Below are 22897 nucleotides of genomic sequence, written 5' to 3'. Positions count from 1 at the left end.
TTCGCTATCATGAGTGTGATGAGGCAATGCAGAGAATGGACGGGTGGCACTCCTCACAAAATAATAAAAACGGCAAGCTGTTGGTTTCTGGGAAATTCCTAGCTATTTTATACACGCCGTACTTTATTTCTTTTTTCTAGCGCGTGTCTATAACTCCGATAGTGCTGACGCACATAGGCAGTCATTACCTTTATCTGTCAGGTATTTCAGGCCAAACATAGAATTCTTTGGTTAAGCAACGGCAAAGTGCGAATAGGTAAATGAACGGCCGCTGCTCTTTTTTTTTCATGGGAATAGCAGATCGTTATTGGTGGAAGCTCGCAGCTGTCGGAGAAGGTCAGAAGAGTCAGAGGTGCTAGATGCTTGAACCGCGAAGCAGTTGTTCGAGTGTGCACAGCACAATAGAGTGACGTTGTAGCATGGCTCTGCTTGCATGCACGCAATGTACTGTTCTAGAAGTGGCGGCATTGTGTAGCGATGAATTTTTTTACAAATATAGCCATGAGTGGAGAACCTAATAAATATGCAATCTCCGGTGTTGACCATGTGTATTTCTCAGCCTTTTTCATTTTTACCACGCCAAACTTACACTGCGAAACAAGCTTTCGCTGTATCAGCAAAATCTTTTTTTTCTTGAAAATGACAATTGTTAACGTGTAAAGTGCATAGCAGTGCGTAGTTTTCTTTTTTTGTTGTTGCTTTCTATATTAAACGTTTTTTTTTCTCTTATACCGGTCTCCACAATACGTACATATTGATTCTAAATGTTACAAGTGGCGAGATCTACCTGTGCGTCATTTGGCCTACGTTTGAGCTGGGTTGAACAATTGCAGCTGATTGTCGGCAGTCGCTTACATTTCGTATATAAGAGCCTAGCCCTTCCGCAAAAAAATCATTTTTATACGGCAATTATGAGGACCTTTAGTTTTTTTGTGGTCCTCTGCGTGTTCACACTGCTTATGCAGGCAAACGCTAGTTTACCAGAAACTTCAGAAGCCACGGAGAACGATCGCCGCCTTTCATGGCCTGAAGCGTGGCCTGGAGCCTGGCCTGGAGCGTGGCCTGAAGTGTGGCCTGGAGCGTGGCCTGGAGCCTGGCCTGGAGATTCCTGGCCAAGTCCTTGGCCCTCTCGGAGGCGTATGTTGAAGAACTTTCCGTTACTTGACTACTAATTTGTTAGACTATTATTATACATTTTAGAGCATTTCTTCTGTCATTTCTTGTAATTGTTCTTCCTTGAAACCAACAAAACGTGGTTTCAGGAACAAGTTGTATGTGTGTAATAGCAAACACCGAAATTGCACCTCTTGGTTAGTTCTCTCTGTCTTTTCTTTTTCTTTTTTCCCCCTTCAAAGCTTACGTACATGGTGCACAATAAAGTTGTAGGGCCAATAGGACCTGGTGTAGACCCGTGTTCAGTACATTTTGCAGCAAGAACAAGAAATATCTTGAAGATTACGTAAGTCATAACACATGAAATCAGGATGTATGCGAGGCATAACGTGCTTAAAATGACGTGAAACAGACATTACTTTAATGAAACATAACCAACGTAATGTAAATATTCAACTAAAGATAGACCAGCTACGTATAGAGTAAATATGTAACAGATAGAAAATGATCACGGAATTGCCTATTACTGTGTTTTTTTATTTAGATGCTCCTCAATAATTGAGAAATAAAATTTTTTACAGTGAATGTAGTCTTCCTCGCAATTTTCACTTTCGTACCAACTTTCGTACTTACGCTTCGTGCCACTGTAACGACAGCTGGCCGCAGATTAAACAATGAACAACAAAGATAAATAAACAATAAACCATGAACCCGGTCTCAGCGATACAAAGCAAGCTGCTCTTAACATTCCGCAGTATTGTTTTTGTGACGCTGCTTATCGGTCTCCTTGAAGTTCAGCGTGTTTTTCTAGATGATTGTAATCAACTCCGGCTTTATGCACCAGTAAGTAACCAAATTAGTGTGTTTGACACTGTTCTTGAAGTAAAGAGCTGAAAATCTATTTGTCTTTATTTTGCTAAACAACATTGGGAGTGTGGAGTACTGAAATATACATTTTTTTTTCAATACAGGCTGCTGGCGAAAACACGAGGAGTACAAAAAGTGCGTTAGCAGCAGCTGCGCTGAGAAGAAATGCGGACAGAAAGAATTTAGGATTGGATGCACCAGAGACTGCATTTCTGGTTGTTTCTGCAAAAAGGGATATCGCAGGAATTATTGGGGACAATGCGTGACCAAGGATCGGTGCACGAATTACAGGCCTTCGTACAAACCAGAGAGGCCATTTTTCACAACGTATCCTGCTATTTATCCCAATGCCTTCGGCACAGAACAGTTTGCCTAAGGTGGTTTTGAGATATTGGGAGAAGTACCCAATGGTTGTAAACCGTTATGTAATAAAATTGCTGTCCTTTTTTATCATGCAAGCTTTGGTTAAACCACATAGTGTTCTTTAAGTTTGGTGAGAGCGAAGTGAATATAACGCATAATTATAAGCACGTGATAAAGCTCACTAATCACCAAACCTGCAACAGGATAATTCAGTGACGTATTAATACGGCGACTGCAGCGACGGGATGTAGTCATGTGACTGCAGAAGCATTCTGAAAAAGAGGCTGACGATTTTTTTAGCTGCTGCGGAGTGTTTGTTGAACCTAGAGTGCAGCAACAGCTACAGCTCGGCTGTCTCTTGAGCGTAAAACAAGCCTTACAGCAGTTGACGCAGAATATTACAATTAGCTAAACAAAATTCAGCCTAACTACAGGGAATTTGTCTTCGCCGCAAGCATTCTGTATTTTCTGTTTACCAATAATGGAGTGTAGTTAATCATTAGCGTGATGTCCCACTCGCAAAATCGATGTTATATATGGTTCAGAAAATATAACGTCTGCTTTTCTTCTAAATTAAGAATAGTTAAGCATAACTGCGAGTCGGCCTAGTTAACAGATTCATTTCTTTAACTTTTTCTGTGCAAACAAACAGGGACGAAGAAGAGGAGCAACACAAGGACGAGCGCTTGTCTTTGTATTGCTCCTCTTCTTCGTCCCTGTTTGTTCGCGCACAAAAAGTTTTTAAAAAATGAACAGTATTTATGCCGCGAAGCTGCTCTGTTATAAATTGTTCAGTTTACACATAATGAAATCCAAAGTTTGACGGCAACCCATCTGGTCGGGGAAATGCACTAAAGAAACGTGAAAAGATGCACCTACCAAAATAACCGAAAATTTAATTACGTTTCGGCTACCCACATGGGAGTCTTGGCCACAATAAAACCCATAAAAGAGACAGAGCGTATTGATGTAGGTTACAGTAGTGTGACGCAAGCCGCGAGTGGACACCATCGGAAGTGTCCCGTCATTCCTGATCAGCAAGTGTGTCGTATGTCTGCATATGCAAGCACTCTATATGCAGGCATGACGCATCCTCCTTGGCCAGAACACGTGCACATGGCCAGTAGACATTGTGGCCTGTAGCGTCCATCTGTTCAGCAAAGGCACTCGGGGCCAGGTGCCGTTTTCTGACGTCATATTCACACTGTTTCACACGTTTGTTTGAGTCACCTGTCTCGCCGATATACTTGTAGTCACAGTCACCGCTCTTGCTGACACAAATTACACCCAATAAATTTTCCTGCTGCAACTTGTGTTTTACGTTTGATAAGCCGTTTGTTAGTTTGCGTGTTGGCCCTTGAGCAATTTTGATGTCGTACCTGCGATGACACGGGCGATGGTCCGTTTATGTGTTGCATCTACACAAAAAGAAACGAATTCCGTCTCCAGTTTCTCTCGAATGCTTTCTAGCTCTCAATCCTATGCAGGTATCTTGGAATAAATTAAACTCCAATCGGGCGCTACGAAGACTATTATTACGCCAAGTTTCATTTACTTGTCTTCATTAGTTAGTTCATAGTGAACTTGTAAACGTTAAAGAATTCCCGTCTTCAGTCAATACATGGCCGTCTTCGGAGGGAGTATGGTTACAGAAAACGGCTGTAACTCTTGCTTTATCCGAACCATTCGGAAAAGAAAAGATTATGTGACAATTAGCCGCTAAAATGACTTATACGTTACGCCGAGTTCCATCTACTTTTCATGCGTAGTTCACAGTGAACTTCGATATACTGTGGATCTCCCGTCCGCTATCAATACGTGTGCTTCCACGGGAGGGAAAGAGATAGCCCCATGTTTGTCAACAAGAATGAAACTCCAGTCCTCCCAAGTTTCATTCAGCTAATTAACTAGCAAGTATGCTTAGTCGCAAATTACAAACAAACGTGTTTTGCTTTGTGCGCTCTTTTTACTGCGCCCCAGTCAACGCATATCGTCTCTCGCCTTTACGCTTGGTTTAACGGCCACCTGAGTCCTATAAACATTGTTACCACCACTGGGCGTGATAATTTTGGTTGCATATATTGGTTATTAGACAAAAGAATTAGAAGAGCTTGGTGGGGCAACACATCGCCTCGTTCCAAAAGGGACGCCCATGGCACCTATACATGCGTCCATCCATCCACGTCATAGTCGCCTAGAAGACTTTATGATCATATTACTAGTAATAATAATAATAATAATAATAATAATAATAATAATAATAATAATAATAATAATAATAATAATAATAATAATAATAATAATAATAATACCCACATATACATAGATGGTCGATTGAGGTAAAACACACCAAGGCATCGCTGCTCGTCTTTCTTCACAGAGTGGAAGGGTTGATTTTTTTCTGTACCAAGCAGAAAATAGGGGGAGGGTAGCCAAAGGTCCTTAAGATTTCACAGATGCCCTCAATATCACGCGTGCAGTCCTCCGGTCTTGTGCAAACGGTTCTTGCTCGGTGGAACAGCGTGTGGATTTCCTGTAGATGTTGAAAGAAAGGCCAGAGTTACCCCACTTGACAAGTACATTGAGAAACGTTAGACGATGGTAGATAAAATTAATTTTAGTCGGTGTATCTTTCCGCGTTTCCTGAATTATACATAATGCCTACTGTTCCACTGTATTTAGTGTATCATAGTATTAAGTAGGAGGGGAGCCAGTTTCGCTCCGTACATCTGTTGTTGCTCATGATGTACAGTATGTGCCTATTTTTTTATATTTACTTTATAACCGGACACAAACTACGGCATCCCCTATCTTCTATTTGATGGCTTGTTGTCTCTCTGTAAGCCCCTGTGTTTATTTGAGCGGCAGAAATCTGATTTATTATTACGATAACAATCACAGGGCGCCTAGAAGCTCATTTTACCCGTCGCCATCGCAGTCATGTTCCGTTTAAAGTCCAAGAGCCATAACACCGTGGTAGTGTGGCGTATGCTGTATGCGCGAGTGAATGCACATGCAGCAAGCCGACGATCGCTGCACAATCTGGCGCACGCGAACGAAGAAAGCGGAAAGTAAACGCGCTGTTTTCCCTCACGCGAAGGAATATGGCAGAGAGGGAGGAGGGGCTAGGTTGTGCTCCACCAGCAGATGCGCATTTAGTGACTTGGTGCAAGGGGAACTGACCATCGCGACTCAATCTCGAACGCCATACCTGGAGGCAAGCGGGAAGGCAGCGCGGGAGGGAGAGGCGCGCCTTGACTTCGCCAACGACTGTGTACTTCGCAATGCAGCACTCGGTCGTGCGCGCCGTATCTTAAAAGGATCTGCAAACGGCTCATACCTCCGTGCGCACTGTGTGCTCACCGCTCTTCCGTTCAAGGATAGACCGCAGGAGGTCACTTAGCTCGCTGCTGCTGCCACGTTGCTCACACCAGCGTTTGGACAGCGAGTGCCCGCGCTCATCGAGTGTGATGTGTCCATGTATGCTCGTGCGCGCTGACACGATGTGCTTGCTAATTCAGTTTATAAGCTAATGTTTCCAAGTTTATACGACCAATAAAACTATCCTTACTTTGTGTAGCTGCAAACAAATTTGCCCTCGCAATCGATGCTTCGCCTTGCGAACGAAACTGCGGCTTTTTAAATTCATTCCATAAGCCTCTCTCAGCGTGTGAATGAAGAAAGAGTTGTTATGGTTACATTAAGAAATTAATAAGCGGAGCACTCGGCAGCAACTGTTGGGAACTGCTCGTTCTGTGCACATTTGCAAACTCTTTACCATCCGGCATCTTATATGGCTTTACTCGTGCCCTTTAAATAAATAAGCACCATTGATGCCAATAGCCCGCCTCGTCACATGGTGCAGGGCGGGAAACAAAAAGACAGAGAAAAGCAACGACAGAAAAGTACAAACGCAATGTTATCTCACGGCATGCATGATTGTTTCTAACAATGATGCGTTTACGTTTCCAAAGTTATGTGCCCGCGGAAATATAGAATCTGTTTAATTAGTCAATAATTTCTTCGTGGTAGAGTTGTGCATTAGACGCAATATAGACACTGAAATGATCAAAATATTTATACTGCGATTTTGTTGATTGTGAGCGTGCAAGCGTGCGTATGTGGACCTTTGTGCCCTTGGGTGCGCATGTGCGTATTTTTCTGTGTTTGTGCACATGTGTCTGCTTGTGCTCACGCGTGCATTTCTGTGTTCGTTTTCTCACCGTTTGTTTACCTCGGCAACCGTAGAACCGCCTATATTTAACCACTTATCATTCCGCCAGCTTCACACATTGCTACATCCAGTGTCTGCGTTTTACGGCGATTGCAATTATATGGACATTCCAGGCGCATTTCCTCCATCGGCGTCGTCGCGACGTCCCATGCGAAGTCCAAACTGCGATAACGCCGTGTTGCGAGATGGCCGTATGCTGCATGTGCGAGTGGAAGCGTGTGAGGGTGAGCCCACGGCAAGGGAGCGCTCGATCTCGGGCGTGCGAGGGAGGGCGGCAGGGAAGCGACCGCTTTCCACCGCTTGCTAGGCAACGGGAGGGGGGAGGGGGGCGTTCTTCTCCGGCGACAGATGAGCGCGGCCGCGCAGGCCCTATGTCGAAAGGGATCTGCAAGGAGCATATAGTGTAGGTGCGCCGAGCGTGGGTAGCTTCGTGTGCGCTGTGTTCTTGGCGCTTCGTTCGCGTTGAAGCGAGAGGCAGCACGATTGTGAATTCGCTAACGGCCCCTCACGTCAGGGCTTCGATAACGAGCGTCGGGACTCATGGAGTGAGATGTGTTGATGTTTGCCTTTACGCGCGTGACACCAAGCTCGTTAATTTAGTTAGTATGTCTATGCTTACAAGTTTATACGGCTGGCGAAACTGCTATCCTTATTTCGTTTAGCTGTCTACTCATTTGTAATGGCAAACGATGCTTTCTTTGCCTTAGCGTTATTAGGACACAACATGACATAACTCATTAATACTTCAAATGGCAATATTCGACGCGGAAGTTGTTGAACGACTATTTTAATGTTCAAGCAACAATGTATGTTTGACTCCCAATGAGTCAATGCGGCCGGTGCTACTGATTTTGCGACTTTACGACACAATTTGTGCCATTCCAGGAAGGAAAACTGCTTAAAGGTGGTACTGTGTCATTACAAAATACGTAAGTTTCACATTTTCCCGAAAGAACTCTCATGCAAACTATGTTCAAAAAAAGTAGGGATCATTTCATGGCTAACTTGTCCGCAACGTTTTACGTTGGCCGTTTAAGTATGATCGAAGCAAATTATCACTGAATACTTTTTGCCTAGTTTCATGCGTTCCAGGAGCAGCGTAGTTGGTTCGACACATGCCCTCACTGAACTAAATAAAGCCATTGTTTGTACTTGTCAAAAAGACAAAGCAAGTTCGCGTATTGGTTAAGCAACTCTCGATGTGTCTGAATCAATTGCAGCCTTGCAGGAACTTATGTAAGTGCCCCGGACCGTCTTAAGTCTGCTTTACAAACAGCGCAATTGTGAGCCTGCAGCATTGGAGAGACTACTCCTGGTGAGTGTCTCCCATCGCGAAATCCCACGAACTTGAATAATCAACGTGGATCTGCCCCGAATAAGAAGCGTGCTTGTACGAACCCCATAGCTCCGGCCACCCAAGTAGTCTCCGTCTGCGTTCAAGGGCGTTCGCAATGCGTGCGCATGCTTCGACGTCAAGACCTTCCCACCAAATAGTAATTAACCACTCTAGATGCATGCCTTAAGGTGGTCTTATTTCGAGGATTCAGCAATTACTGACCCACAAATACGGCGTTACCATGGCGTCTGTCACGAGACATTGTAAGGTACAGACTCCAAATACTTTAGCAGGTTGTACTCTCTACAGATGAGCCTATACTGGTTCAGGCCTATACATAGAATATGGCTTCAATACGCACCGGCACACTGGGGATGTCGCCGACTCCAGCGAAGACAAAAAGAGCTTGTGTAGAGATCTCTCTGCACAAGTTGTATCCACCCGCGTGTTTGCCCTTTCTGTCTATCGTTTGATTTCCGCTCGTAACATGAATCAGGAATCGAGCAAACGAGTTGCTCCTATAAGCAATTAGAGACTGTCACTTGTACGAGGCTTTTTTACCAAGCTGTAATATGTGCACACGTAGAACCCCATATGCAAGGAAGCCCATTCTCTTCGCCGGAGATGTACATTTCTCTATAATAGGAGGTATGCATTCCTGCTGCCCCCTGTAGTATTGGAGTACTATTGCACGTCAAGATAACTACTTTCTTGTAAAAAATAAGCTTTAGCTATAGACTAAACGACTGCTTTCCGAAGAATTTCCTGTTGCTCATTGGTGGCTTTGCTCAACGCTACACCCTGGCTGATATCTCCGAGATATCGTGCGCTGAAGATGGCACGAAGTCCTGCTGTTTATATTCGTGTTGTACTCTCACAGCGTGTTTATCGCGTTGACTTTAAGAATAAATACACAAAACGTGTCTGCGTGCACATGCCATCAGAACGTCTATTGAAATATTGTTTTGAATAGTTTGATTGCGCCATCAAGCCCAATTAGGCGGGAAACCGAAAGTCACAAAGGACCTTCGTCTATTGTAAGGAGCCTCAATATTGTCGTGAGACTCTTTTACGGAATGTCGTCCACTGTTTTAGCACTCGGATCAGAAATATAATAGATTAACCATACGGTTACAATCTCGCAATCATGAATGTGATGACGCAAAGCAGAGAATGCACGAGAAGCGCTCCTCGCAAAAGAATATCAAAAGCAAGCTGTTGGTTTCTGGCAAATTCTTCGTTATGTTTTACACGTTATACTTTATCTTTTTCTAAGACGTGTCTATAATAAAAGAAAAAAAATGAGCATTAAGAAATAACTCAAATAGTGCTGACGCACATCGGTAGTTCATTAGCTTTATGTGTCAGGTATTTCTCTCCAAATATAGAATTCTTTGCTTAAACAACTGCAAAGTCCCAATAGGTAAATGGATGACCTCATGTTCCTTTCATCCATGGGAATAGCCGAATGTTACTGGTGGAAACTCGTAGGTGTTGGAGAAGGTCGAAGGGGTCAGAGGTGCGATGTGATTGAACCGCGAAGCAGTTCAAAAGTTCACAGCACAAAAGACTGATGTGGTAGCATGGCTCTGCCTGCATTATACAGTGTACTGTTCTAGAAGTGACGTCATTATGTAACGGTAAACGTTTCTATGAATATAGCTCTTAGTGGAGAACCTAATAAATATGCAATCTCCGGTGTTGAACATGTGTCTTTCTGACCATTCTTCCTTTTTACTACGCCAAACTGACACTACCCAACAACGTTTCTCTGTAGCAGCAAAATCTTTTTTTTCTTCTCAATGACAACTGTTGACTCCTAAAAGGCGTAACAGTGCGCGGTTTCTTTTTTGTAGCTTTGTATATTAAACCCTTTTTTCTCTTGCACCGATCTCTACAATAAGTGCATATTGATTCTAAATGTGACAAGTCGCAAGATCTACCGGTGCGTCATTTGCCGTAAGCTTGAGCTAGGTTGAACAATTGTACCTGATCGTCAGCAGTTGCTTCTATTTTGTATATAAGAGTCTAGCTCTCCCGCACGAAAATGATTTTTCTGTGGCCAAGATGAGCACTTTGGGTATTCTTGTGGTCCTTTCCGTGTTCACACGGCCTATGCAGGTAAGCGCTCGTTTACCAGAAACATCAGAAGACACGGAAGAGGATCGCCGGCCCTCGTGGCCGGGAGCGGGGCCTGGAGCATGGCCTGGAGTGGGGCCTGGAGCATGGCCGGGAGATTCCTGGCCTGGCCCTTGGCTCTCTCGGAAGCGTATGTCGAAGAACTTTCCTTTTCTTGACTAACGTTTTATAGAATATTATTTTGACATTTCACAGCATTTTCACTGTCATTCTTTTGTAATTGGTATAGTTTGAAGAAAACAAAAACATGACTTCAGCAACAAGTTGTGTGTGTTTGTGTAATAGCAAACACCAAAATTACATCTCTTGAGTAGTTCTCTTTGTCTTTCTTTTTCTTCTTTTTGCACCCTTTCAAAGCTCGCGTACACAGTGCACAATAATGTTATCGGGCCAATACTCGGAGCTACTGTAGACCCGTGTTCAGTACATTTTCCAGCACTAAAGATATATATATACATATATATATATATATATATATATATATATATATATATATATATATATATATATATATAGTTATGGCTGATGTAATGACACTGACCCAGGTAGCAAAATGAAGAAAGAGTGTACGACATATTTCGGGGGGGGGGGGGGATATGCACAGTATATTTGACTGACGCTTCGGCTGGTGGACCAGCCTTTGTCAAATTTTTGACAAAGTCGTACTCTCTTTCTTCAGAGATATATATATATATATATATATATATTGCGTAATTTATAACACATGAAATAAAGATGTGCGCAAGTCATAACGTGTTTAAAAAGACGTGAGACAAGGACGTTACTTTCATCAAACGAAGCCAACATAATGGAAATTTTCAACTAAACGTAGAAGAACCGCATATAAAAAGAGCAAAAATGCCATATATGACGAATGATCAAGAATACGCCTATTAGCCTGTTTTATAATGGTCTGCTCCTTAAATCTGTGAGAAATAAAATCTCTTTACGGTGACTGCAAACTTCTCCGTTATTTTAATTTTCAATGGCACCAAATATCACACGCTCACTTCGATGCACTGTAACTACAGTTGGCAGCAGATATTCCTACCTACTGGCAAAAAAAATGTTTACATTTGTAACATTTCTAGCGTTCCTGTTTGGGAAAAAAGAACGGACATAATTAGAAGCGAATTATCGTTTGGAATACTCTAGTTGACTGCGATGCATATTTTATTTCACAAATGAGCATGAAGGGTAATGCATGCAAAGTTAATTGTATAAACAATCGTTGAAATAGCGTATACACGTTCTGGAACGTTTTTAGGGGTACATATTTCTTTCTTCTGAAGACGTATTATAGGGTTTATGTATGCTTTAAAAGTGGGCGTCATTGATTCGCAGGAGTACGTCAATTGACACTGAACAAGGAGAAATATATTATCTTAATTACATAAAAAATAAACCATGACCTGGGTCTCAGCACTGCAAAGTAAGCTGCTAAGAACGTTGCGCATTATTATTTTTGTTAAGATGGTCATTAATCTCGTCGAAGCGTAGTGTGTTATTATATAGCATTGCAATCAACTACGCCTTTATGCACCACCAAGTGACCCCATAAGTATGTTTCACACTGTCCTTCGTGCAACGAGCCCGGAATCTCTTTATCTTTATTTTGCTAAACAACAGTACAAGTGTACAGTACTTCTCAATATGCATTTTTCTCGATGCAGGGTGCTGGGGAAGACACGAGGAGTACAAAGAGTGCGTTGGCAGCAGCTGCGCCGAGGAGAAGTGTGGACAGGAAGAATTTAGGATAGGATGCACCAAAGATTGCATTTTTGGTTGTTTCTGCAAAAAGGGCTATTACAGGAACGGTTGGGGCAAATGCGTCACCAAGAACAAGTGCAAGAATTATGCGCCTTGGCATAAACCACACAAGCCATTTCTCACCATGTATCCTGCTTTTATTCCCGATGCCTCCGGCCCGGGACAGTTTGGCGATGGTGGCCTTGAGAGACTGTGAGAAGTAGCCCATGGTTGTTAAGCGCTGTGGAATAAAATTTCTGTTCTTTTTTATCATGCAAGTTTTGGTTGAATCACATTCTTTAAGTTTGGTGAGAGAGAAGTGCATATAACACATAATTAAAAGTACATGTTAAAGCGCACTCATTACCAAACTCGCGGCAGGCTAATCCAGCGACAAAATAAGACGGCGACTGCAGTGACGGGATGTGGCCATGCAACTGTAGAAACATTCGGCAAAATAGAATGATGTTTTTTAGCTGTTGCGGAGTGCTCGTTGTGCCTCAATTATAGCAGTTGCTACAGTTCGGCTGTCTCTTGAGCGCAAAGCGAGCCTTACAGCATTTCATGCAGAGTATGACTATTACGCTAAACGAAATTCAGTTTAAGTACAGAGGACTTGCCTTCACCGCACCTTTCTGTATTTTCCGTTTACCAACGATGCAGTGTAGTGAATCATTAGTGGGGTGTCCCAGCCATATAAAATTGATAATATATTTGATTCAGAAAACGTGGCGCCTGCTTTTCTTCTAAAAGAATACATTTATACCACTAAGCTGGTGTTTTATAAATTTTTCTGTTTACACATAATAAATTGAAATGTTTGACGGCGGCGAAATACATATAAAAACGCTGAAAAATGCATTTAACGAAGTAACTGAAAATTTCATGACATTTCGGCTCCCCACGCGAGAGCCTCGTTCACAATAAAATCCATAACTGAGACACAGCGTACTGATGTACGTTTCGGTACATAACGCAAGCAGCGAGTGTACACCGTCGGAAGTGTCCCGTCATTCCTGATCAGCAAGTGTGTCGTATGTCTGCATATGCAAGCACTCTATATGCAGGCGTGACGCATACTCCTTGGCCAGAACACGTGCACATGGCCAGTAGACATTGTGGCCTGTAGCGCCCATCTGTTCAGCAAAGGCACTCGAAGCCAGGTGCCGTTTTCTGGCGTGATATTCACGCTGTTTCGTACTTTATTTGAGTCAGCTGTCTCACCGATATACTTGTAGTCACAGTCACCGCACTAGATGACACAGATTACGCCGGATAAATATTTCTACTGCAACTTGTGTTTTATGTTTACGAAAACGGTTCTTAGTATGCGTGTTGGCCCATGCGCAATTCTGACGTCGTACCTGCGATGATACGGGCGATGGTCTCACTTGTGCCGGAGACATATGGAATAGCAGCTCCCTTTTTTTGCAGACGACGTAGAACGCTGTCTTGCAGCGAACGGCATCTTCTACCGCGAAGCTGTATATATGTAACTACCTTGTGGCGGCGGTCGATGTCTTTCCGTCTATGTGTCGCGTCGACTAACGCACACACAAAATAAATATTCGTCTCCAGTTTATCGCGAACGCTCTGCAGCTATCAATCTAATGCAGGTATCTTGAAAAAAATTATACTTAACGGCTTAATTGCGAAAAGCGGCTGTAACTCTTGTTTTATCAAAAGTATGCTGAAACAAATTATGTGACAATGAGCCACTATGCTGACAACAACATTACGCCATTTCATCTACTTTTCATTAGTAGTTCAGAGTGAAGTTAGAAATATCGTGAAATTCCCTTCTGCTATCAACACATGGGCTTCTGCGGGAGGGAAAGAGATAGCCCCATATTTTCAACAAGAATAAAACTCTAGTCCTCCCAAGTTTCATTCACCTAATTAACTAGGAAGAATGCTCAGTCGTAAATTACAAACAAACGTTGTTTGTTTCGCGCACACTTTTTACTGCGCCCCGGTCAACGCATATCTTCACTCGCGTTCACGCTCGGTTTAACGGCCACCTGCGTCTATACGCACTGTTACCACCAGCGGGTGTCGTGTGTTGTGGTTACGTATTTAGGTCATTAGACAATACAATAACAAGAGCTCAGTGTGGCAACCCATCGGCTTGTTCCAAAGAAGAAGCTCATAGCATCTATCCATCATCCATCCATGCACGTCATAGTCGCCTATAGACGTCCTTAGGATCATAAGAATAGTAGTAGTAGTACTAATAATAATATTAATAATACCCACATCTACATAGATGCGTCGATTTGAGGTAAAACACACTAAGGCATCGCTTCTCGTCTCCTTCACAGAATGTAAGGGCTGATTTTTTTTTTGTACCGAGGACAAAATAGGGGAGGTAAGCCGCAGGTCCTTAAATTTTTACAGATGCTTCCAATATCACGCTTGCAGTCCTCCTGTCTTGTGCAAACGAATTTTGCTCGCTGGAACAGCGTAGCAAGAACATACCCTTTGTCTGAATGCGGATGTACCAAGCTAAAATTCGGGTACCGGCCTGAATGTGAGGATTTCCCGTGGATGGTGAAAGACAGGCCAGAGTTACCTCACTCCAGAGTACATCGTGAAACATTAGACAACGGTAAATGAAATTTCTTTTAGTCGGTGTATCATTTCGGGGCGTTTCCCCAGTTATGCATAATGCCTACTGTTGTACTGTATTTAGTCTATCATAGCATTAAGTAGGAGGGGATCCAGTTTAGCTTCGTACAGATGTAGTGACTCATTATATACAGAAAGTGCCTGTTTTCTTATATTTACTTTATAACCGCACACAATCATCGACATCCCCTATCATGTTGATGGGTTGTCTACCTGTAAACGTCTGTGTTTATTTGAGGGACCGGAAACTGATTTATTATTACGATAGCAGTTACGCGGACACTACAAGCTCGTTTTATCCGTAGCCGTCGCCGTGATGTTCAGTATAAAGTCCAAGAGCCACTACACCGTGGCCACGCGATGTATGCTGTATGCGCGAGTGAACGCACATGCAGCAAGCCGACAATCGCTGCACAAGCTGGCGCTCGCCAACGAGGAAAGCGGAGAGCAAACGCGCTGTTTTTCCTCGCGCGAAGGAATATGGCAGAGACGTAGAAGGGGCTGCCTTGTGCTTCACCAGCAGATGCGCATTTAGTGACTTGGTGCAAGGGGAACTGGCCATCGCGACTCAACCTCACGCGCCATAGCTGGAGGCAAGCGGGGAGGCTGCGCGGGAGGGGGAGGGTCGACTTGACTTCGCCAACGATTGTGTACTATGTACGGTAGCGCGCGGTCGCGCGCTCCGTATCTTGAAAATTATCTGCAGGCGGCTAATACCTTTGTGCGCGCTGTGTCCTCGCCGCTCTTCCGTTGAAGCGGTAGACCGCAGGAGCTCACTTCGCTCGCTGCTGCTGCCGCGTTGCTCCCACCAGCGTTTTGACAGCCGAGTTTCCGCGCTCATCGAGTGGGATGTGTTCATGTTGGCTCGTGCGCGCTGACATGACATGCTTGTTAATTCAGTTAGTAAGAGAGTGTTTCTAAGCTTATATGGCTAGTAAAACTGCTAGAATAGCAGCTTGGGCTTGTTGGTTTTCCATCCTGCTAGTAACAGCGCAAAATGTAGACAAGAGACGAGACAAGAAGGCACCACAAGCGCTGCGGTGTCTTCTTGTCTCGTCTCTTGTCTAAATTTTACGCTGTTACTAGCAGGATAGTAAAACTGTCCTTACTTTCTGTAGCTGCATACCAATTTGCTGTCGCAATCGATGCTTCGCCTTGCGAGCGAAAGTGTGGCAGTTTAATTTCATTTCATAAGCCTCGCTCAGCGTGTGAATGAAGAAACAGTAGTTATGGTTACATTAAGAACGTAATAAACGGAGAACACGGCAACAACAATTGCGCACTACTTGCTCTGTGCACATCTCGAAACTTTTTACCATCCGGCACCTAATATGGCTTTACTACTGACCTTTAAATAAAATAAGCATCATTGATGCCAACAGCCCGCCTCGTCACATGGTGCTAGGAGGGAAACAGAAAGACAGAGAAAGCGAGCGACAAAAAAGTGCAAGCGCAATGTTATCTCATGGCATGTACGATAGTTTTTAACAATGATGCGTTTATGTTTCCAAAGTTATATGTACCTGCAGAAATATAGAATTCGTTGAATTAGTCAATAATTTATTGGCCATACAGTTGTGCATTGAAAACAACACAGACACTGATATGATCAGAATATTTCTACTACTATTTCGTTTATTATGAGCGTATAGACGTGCATTCGTAGACCTTTGTGCCCCTGTGTTTGCGTGCGCATGTGCGTAAGTACATGTGTTTGTGTGTATGTGTGTCTGTGCGCTCACGCGCGCATTTCTGTGTTAGTTTTGTCACCGTTTTTTTACCAGGGCAACCGTTCAGCCACCTATATTTAGCCACTTAGAATTTGGGCAGTTCACACATTCCTACATCTACTGTCTGTGTTTTATGGCGATTGCAATTATATGGACACTCCAGGCACACTTCCGCCATCGGCGTCGCCGCGATGTCCCCTACGAAGTTTAAGTGCGATAACGCCGCGCCGTGCGATAGATGTTTGCTGTAGGTGCGAGTGAAAGCGTGTGAGGTTGAGCAAACGATAGTGGCTCGATCTCGCGAGTGGAAGGGAGGAAGGCGGGAGTGAAACGATCGTTTTTCGCCGCGCGCTAGGCATCGGGAGGGGGGAGGGTGGTGGTAGTGGTGGTGAAAAACTTTATTGTGTAATGACAGGCGAGATTAGGCGAGACAGGCGAGATGACAGGCGAAATCTAGGAGGGGTCCCTTGTCCGGGACCCCTGTGGCTTCTGCTGCAGCATGCGCTTGAGCCACTAAGGCACGTTCATCCTCCAGGGTCGAGCAGCCGAGCAGGGCAGCCTCCTAGTTTCCTCGGATAGGGAGGAATGGGAAGGGGTGTGGCGGGACCGCCGGTTTCGAGGGGCAGGCCCACACCCTGTGGAAAAGGTCCGTGAACGGATGGTCACAATGTCGGCTGGCCCCGGAGAATGCCGGGTTAAAGTGTTTGAGTATTGCTGGCCACAGTACCGTGTTTGTGTAGAGACGGAGGAGCCAGTGCTCGTCCGTCTTGTTTAGGCCCGATGCCGGGGGTGAGAATCTGAGCCTATGCTATTTGTACAGGGCTGTGATTTCTTTGAAGGATGTAGCCGCATTGGGGGCTGGAACATCAGGCGATGGAGGGCAAGGTGGATCCCGGTAATTTAATTTAGTGCGCAGGCTGAGGCATCGGCAGCCTCATTTCCACCTAGCCCTGTATGGCCAGGGGTCCAGATGATTTAACGCGGGTTCGGGCGATCTAAATAGTAGCATCGTTAAAGAATTTGGGCTTGGCGTTCAGTGATGCAACTCCGGATGACATTTGAGCACGCAGCCCGCGAGTCTGTAATGATGATCTGAGATGTGAGGTCCGCTACGGCGAGTGCTATGGCGTCTTCCTCTGCGTGTGTGATGTCAGGTGCTCGAAAAGTGAGCCCTTGAATAGGTGCGTCTTGGTGAGAAACAAGGGCCGTGTACCACCAGCCGTGATGCGGGCCCGGATGCGTCCGTGTAGAAGACCCCATGCGTGAGCTATAGCGTTGCTGTATGGCGTTAGCCCGCACTATACGCCTACCATCGTGGGTCCCCTTAGTCATGTTTTGGGGCATAGGCGGAACGATCAGGGCACCACGCCAGTCCTCAGGGATCGTCGTCCACTTTTCTGCCGTCTAGGTGTAGGAGATGTGTGAACGGTGTAGGAGGTCTCTCCCAGCCTGTGATTTACCAAGTCGCAGGTACTGGTTGTTGAGATTAACCTCCAAGTTCCCAGTATATGTTTGTGATGCCCAGGTCGGTGAGACGTTGGTTAGATGAGGAGATGGGTAGGTCAAGGGCACGTTTGTAGATTTTGCGGAGTATACAGTCGAGTGTATTCTCGTCGCATTTACGCAGACGCAGGTAGGGGGTCGAATATAGGATCAGGCTGGTCACCCAAGCGTTGGTGAGGCGCAGAGCACCCTGCTCTGGAGGCCTCCCCGTTTATTAAAAACCCGGCGGACCATACGGGTCACCCAGTCCCCTACCTTGCGCAGTTTACGCAGGGCGGTGTCGATCTCGCGTTGTTGTGGATGAAGAGCCCAAGCACTCTGATTTCATCACGTTCCGCGATAGACCCGGTACGCAGGGAAAGTTCGATTTGTGCGGTGTCCTTTGGTTTGGGGTGAAGATGCAAGTATTCTGATTTCGTAGGTGTGCATTCGAGACCGCAGCTACGGGCGTAGTCGTCTGCTACCGACACTGCTTGTTGCAGGCACGTCTCTATGCTGTCAAGAGATCCCTGGGTTGCCCATAGCGTGATGTCACCAGCGTACATAGCGTGCTGGACGCCTGGGACGTCATTGAGCAATGGGGGGAGGGGATCGATGGCAAGGTTGAACAGGAGAGGAGGGAGGATCACTCCTTGTGGTGTTCCCCGCTTACCGAGGGGGTAGGGCCATGCTCCTTGTCTTGAATACAGAGGTATGTCTGCCGTTCCATGAGGAATTGGAAAACATACCTGAAAGCATTATGCCCACAGTTTGTGAGAGGTGGGTAAGAATGATGTCATGAGTGACGTTATCGAAAGCTCCCTTGAGGTCTAAGGCGAGGACTACCTTGTCACCACTAGGGTGTTCAAATGGTTCGATAGCGTCTCGGTGTAGTTGCAGGAGAATGCCTTATGCAGAGCGATAGGGCGAAAATCGTACATGGTGTCTGCAAAGGTGCGTTGGGCTTCCATATATTTAGAGATCCTATCTCGGACCATTCAGTCTATAATGTTTCCCACACAGTAGGCTAAGGAAATGGGTCTGAGATTTTTTATGTTAATGGATTTGCCTGGTTTGGGTATGAGAGTAACCAAGGCCGTTTTCCAATCAATCGGTAGGGGCTCATGCCCCTCTCAGATCTGATTGAAATAGTCGAGGAGGTGAAGGTACACCGAGTCAGGGATGTTGGCTAAAAGGCTAAACATCACTCAATCCCTACCTGGCGCAGTTCCTCGTTTCGTTTTGGACAGGGCCGCTTCATGGAAGCAACGATCCAGGTCAGTGGTCTCCGTGCCTGCATCGGAGTACGCCGGTCCGAGGGGGTACTGTTGGCGACCGAGATATTCATCTCTGAGCGCTTGAGCCAATTTCTCCGCGTCTCCCGCGTATGCGTGAAATGCACGCTGTTAGTGTTTTTTGTGTTTCTGTGCGTGTTTGGCTAGGGTCTATGAGAATCCTGAAAAGACGCCAGCTGTTACGACTTGACATCTCCATAGCGGCAGTGTTGTAGCGTTCCACTCAGTTAGAACTCACTTAGAGTTTTATCTTGTACAGGTTTTGTGCATTTTAGACCGACTGCTTTTAGGCCCCTTTACAGCCACCGTAACATCTGCCCTTCGCTGTTCATACCTCCATTGCGAACGCATTACCAGCGGCCTGGCGCTCTTTGGCCACATTTGGCCCTTGCGCCACAAAACACCACATTCATCATCAGCATTCATCATCACGACTTGACATCTCCGTAGCGGCAGTGTTGTAGCGTTCCACTCAGCTAGAACCGGCGAGGCCGCGTACTCGTCCGCATCTTGGGTGAGGGCTGCGATTCATAGTTTGAGTTTTCGGTCGTGTTTCTGTCGGCGCCATCGGCGGACTAGGCAGGGCCGAGCTTCCCAGAGGTGCAGGAGGTGGTTGTCCACTGCAGGTGTGGCCTCTGAGAGTTGAACCGTCTGCTCGGTGTGACGAAGTGAAGACACGAGGCGTTGAGACCAGGTGGTAGCCCTGGTTGGCTATGAGGATTGAATTGGTGTACTCCGATCGGAATTTAGTCCAGTCGGGGAGTTTTGCCTGTTGGTAAGGACGAGTAAGGGGGTGTGTTCACCCTGGTGTGGTGGTGAGGACAATGCAGTGTGTGGTGAGGACAATGCAGTGGTCACTGCCGAAGGTTTCCTCGGTGTTGAGCCAATCTGCGTGCCTGATGCTTTTGATCAGTGTGAGGTCGGGACATGAGTCGCGAGTCACAGAATTGCCAATGTGTGTTCGGTGTGTAGGGACCGTCAGGAGGGTAAAGCCCATGGTAGAAACGAGTTCCGCCAGTTTTCTACCCCGTCGTTCCTCCCGATGGTAGCCCCAACGGGTGCTGGGGGCATTAAAGTCACGTACTATGACTAGTGGTTCCATGCCTGCCGCCGCGTGTGCTTTGCTGAAGATGGTGGAAGTTACGTTGGGCAGCTTGGGCGAACTGTAGATGTTAAGAATGTGTATGAATGGGTCCTGCTTCCTAAGTAGGAGGCGGGTCACCATAGCATACGAGTAAGGTGGGTCGCATTCTACGTGTAAGTCCCGTGCACGCAGGGAGGCGTTCTACTCCGGTGACAGCTGAGCGCGGCCGTGCGAGCCCTTCCTTAAAAGCGATCCGCAAGGAGCACAGAGTGTAGATGCGCCGAGGGCTGATAGCTTCGTGTGCGCTCTCTTCTCGCCGCTTATTTCGCGTTGAAGCGATAGGCAGCACGAATGTCAAATTTGCTCGCGGCTCCTGACGTCAGGGTTTTGATAGCGAGTGTCCGGACTCATCAAGTGAGATGTGTTAATGTTGGCCTGTGCGCGCGTGACACCTTGTTTGTTAATTTAGTTCGATGCCTATGTTTACAAGTTCATACGGCTGATAAAACTACTGTCCTTATTTTGTTGATCTGTCTACTCATTTGCAATCGCAATCCATGCTTTGCCTTTCGGGCGAAACTGCAACTTTTTGGCAATTGTTGTGTAGGGGGATTCATATTATTTTATATTATTTTTGCACTATAATAAGATGTGCACTATAGCCTTGCGAGGACACAACACAACATAACTCATTAAGACTTCAAGTGGCAATATTCGACGCGCAAGTTGTCGAACGACTATCTTAATGTTGAAGTAACAATGTACGTTGCACTCCCAATGAGTTTGCACAAACGGTGCTACTGATTATGTGACCTTACTCTTAATTTGTGTCATTCAAGGAAAAAAAACACTGCTTCGAGGCGCTGTTGTTTCATTACGAATTACGTAGGTTTTCACTTTTCCCGAGAGAACTCTATGTCATGCAAATTTTATGTTCAAAAGAAGTAGGGGTCATTCTAGCGTTAAATTGTGCGCAACGTTTAACGGTTAAGTATGATCGCAGCAAATAATTACTGAATACCTTTTGCCCAGTTTCATGCATTCCTCGAGAAGTGCAGTAGTTTCGGCAGATGCCTATACATATAGATGGACTATATAAAGCCATTGTTTCTACTTGTCAAAAAGAAAAAGCCCAATTGAGTAATGATTACGCAATTCTAGAAGTGTGTGAATCAAGTGTAGCCTTGCAGGAACTTTCTTGCAGGAAGTGCAGCCTTGCAGGAAAGTTCTCCACAGTGTTCTCAGTCTGCTTTACAAAAGGCGCAATATTGAGCCTGCAGCATTGGGGAGAGTACTACCGGTGAGTGTCTCCCATCGCAAAATGCCACGAACTAGAGAAGAAAAAAAAAAAAACAATCTGCCACGAATACGGAGCGTGCTTGTACGAACCCCTAACTCCGGCCTCCCAAGTAAACTCCGACTGCGTCTTTTTATTCAAGTACCCTAAAGGCCCATACGGGCATTACATAGAGGTGTTACAATAAATTAGTTATAGTTACAGTATACGCATTTAAAAAGATAATGCTTGCTAAAAGAAAAAGACCACAGGCGGAAAAACAGAGAAAATAAACAGTAAGAGCAAAATTAAAATGTGTGTTACACAATATCAACATAACTTGGTCACTTCATACAAGAAAAAATGCTTCCTAAGAAGGCACACATACCTGCAGATATTGCATGAAACAATGAAAAGCGCAACCAATGAAAATTTTATGCAGTACAGGTGACTCTGTGCTAAGCTAGAAGAAAACCATTTGCGCCAGGAAGATCAAAATATGGCGAGGAAAAAAAGTAATGTAAGAGTAAACTAAAAAGAGCGAGCAACAACACAGTGTTGCCTATAACAAATGACCAAGATAATACTACTTTAGTACGTTGAAGAAGTGTTTTAGTTTTGCTAGGAAATCATCATCACTTAGAGCTGATACGATTTCATTTTGTAACATATTCCAGTGATATATTGCGAGAAAGAAGGGCGAGTGACTCAAGAAGTTAGTGCGCGCAAGAACGGGCTGCACTTTAAAGGGATGATCAAGGCACGGGAAGATACGATGGGCGGGCCTGATGTGGCATGCGCTGAAAGACGACCCGTAGTGATATACCTTGTGAAAATGGGTAATAAGTCTTATGAGCCTTCGATTTTCTAGCGAGGGGAGATTTATAGATATCTTATTGTTAGTAATGCTAGAAGTTCGTGAGTAATTTTTCCTGATGAAGCGGGCTGCTTTGTTTTGGACTGACTCGAGCTTGTTTATGACCAAGTGTTTATGACCAAAGCGTGCGCCTGCTTCTATCTCTAGGCCTTCCCTCCAAATCGTAATCGACTGCTCTTGATGCATGTCTTAAGGTGGCTTGATTTCAAGGATTCAGTAATTATCGGGCGACAAATACGGTGTTACGGAGGCTTCTGTTACCAGATATTATGAGATACGAACTTTTTTATTTTTTAATATTTGGGGTTTTACGTGCCAAAACCACTTTCTGATTATGAGGCACGCCGTAGTGGAGGACTCCGGAGATTTTGACCACCTGGGGTTCTTTAACGTGCACCTAAATCTAAGCACACGGGTGTTTTCGCATTTCGCCCCCATCGAAATGCGGCCGCCGTGGCCGGGATTCGATCCCGCGACCTCGTGCTCAGCAGCCCAACACCATAGCCACTGAGCAACCACGGCGGGTATACGAACTCCAAGTACTCCAAAAACTGATGGGTAGTACTCAGAGCAATTGCACGTGTACTGGGATCAGTTCTCTAACTCCCTCCAAGGAACACTGGGCACAGCGAGAACGTGGGCAAAACTCAGACATCTACTAGATCCAACCTAGAGCTAGATAGAAAGCAGGCACACGATGAGCCGAGTAATACACAACTTCGGA

The 22897-nt window shown here is 45.2% G+C and overlaps 1 long non-coding RNA gene across 1 annotated transcript; it reads left to right on the top strand.

Annotated features, from left to right (window-relative positions):
- Positions 1 to 782: 782 nt before the first annotated feature.
- LOC142590899 (uncharacterized) lies at positions 783 to 2438 on the top strand. Its single transcript, XR_012830256.1, has 2 exons — positions 783 to 1137; positions 2085 to 2438. It is a non-coding gene; the product is annotated as an uncharacterized LOC142590899 (long non-coding RNA).
- The last annotated feature ends 20459 nt before the right edge of the window (positions 2439 to 22897 follow it).

Source organism: Dermacentor variabilis, chromosome 8, assembly GCF_050947875.1.
Source record: "Dermacentor variabilis isolate Ectoservices chromosome 8, ASM5094787v1, whole genome shotgun sequence".
NCBI classification, from domain to species: domain Eukaryota; kingdom Metazoa; phylum Arthropoda; class Arachnida; order Ixodida; family Ixodidae; genus Dermacentor; species Dermacentor variabilis.
The sequence above is the reverse complement of the archived record's forward strand: the minus strand, read 5'-3'. Positions and strand labels throughout refer to the sequence as shown.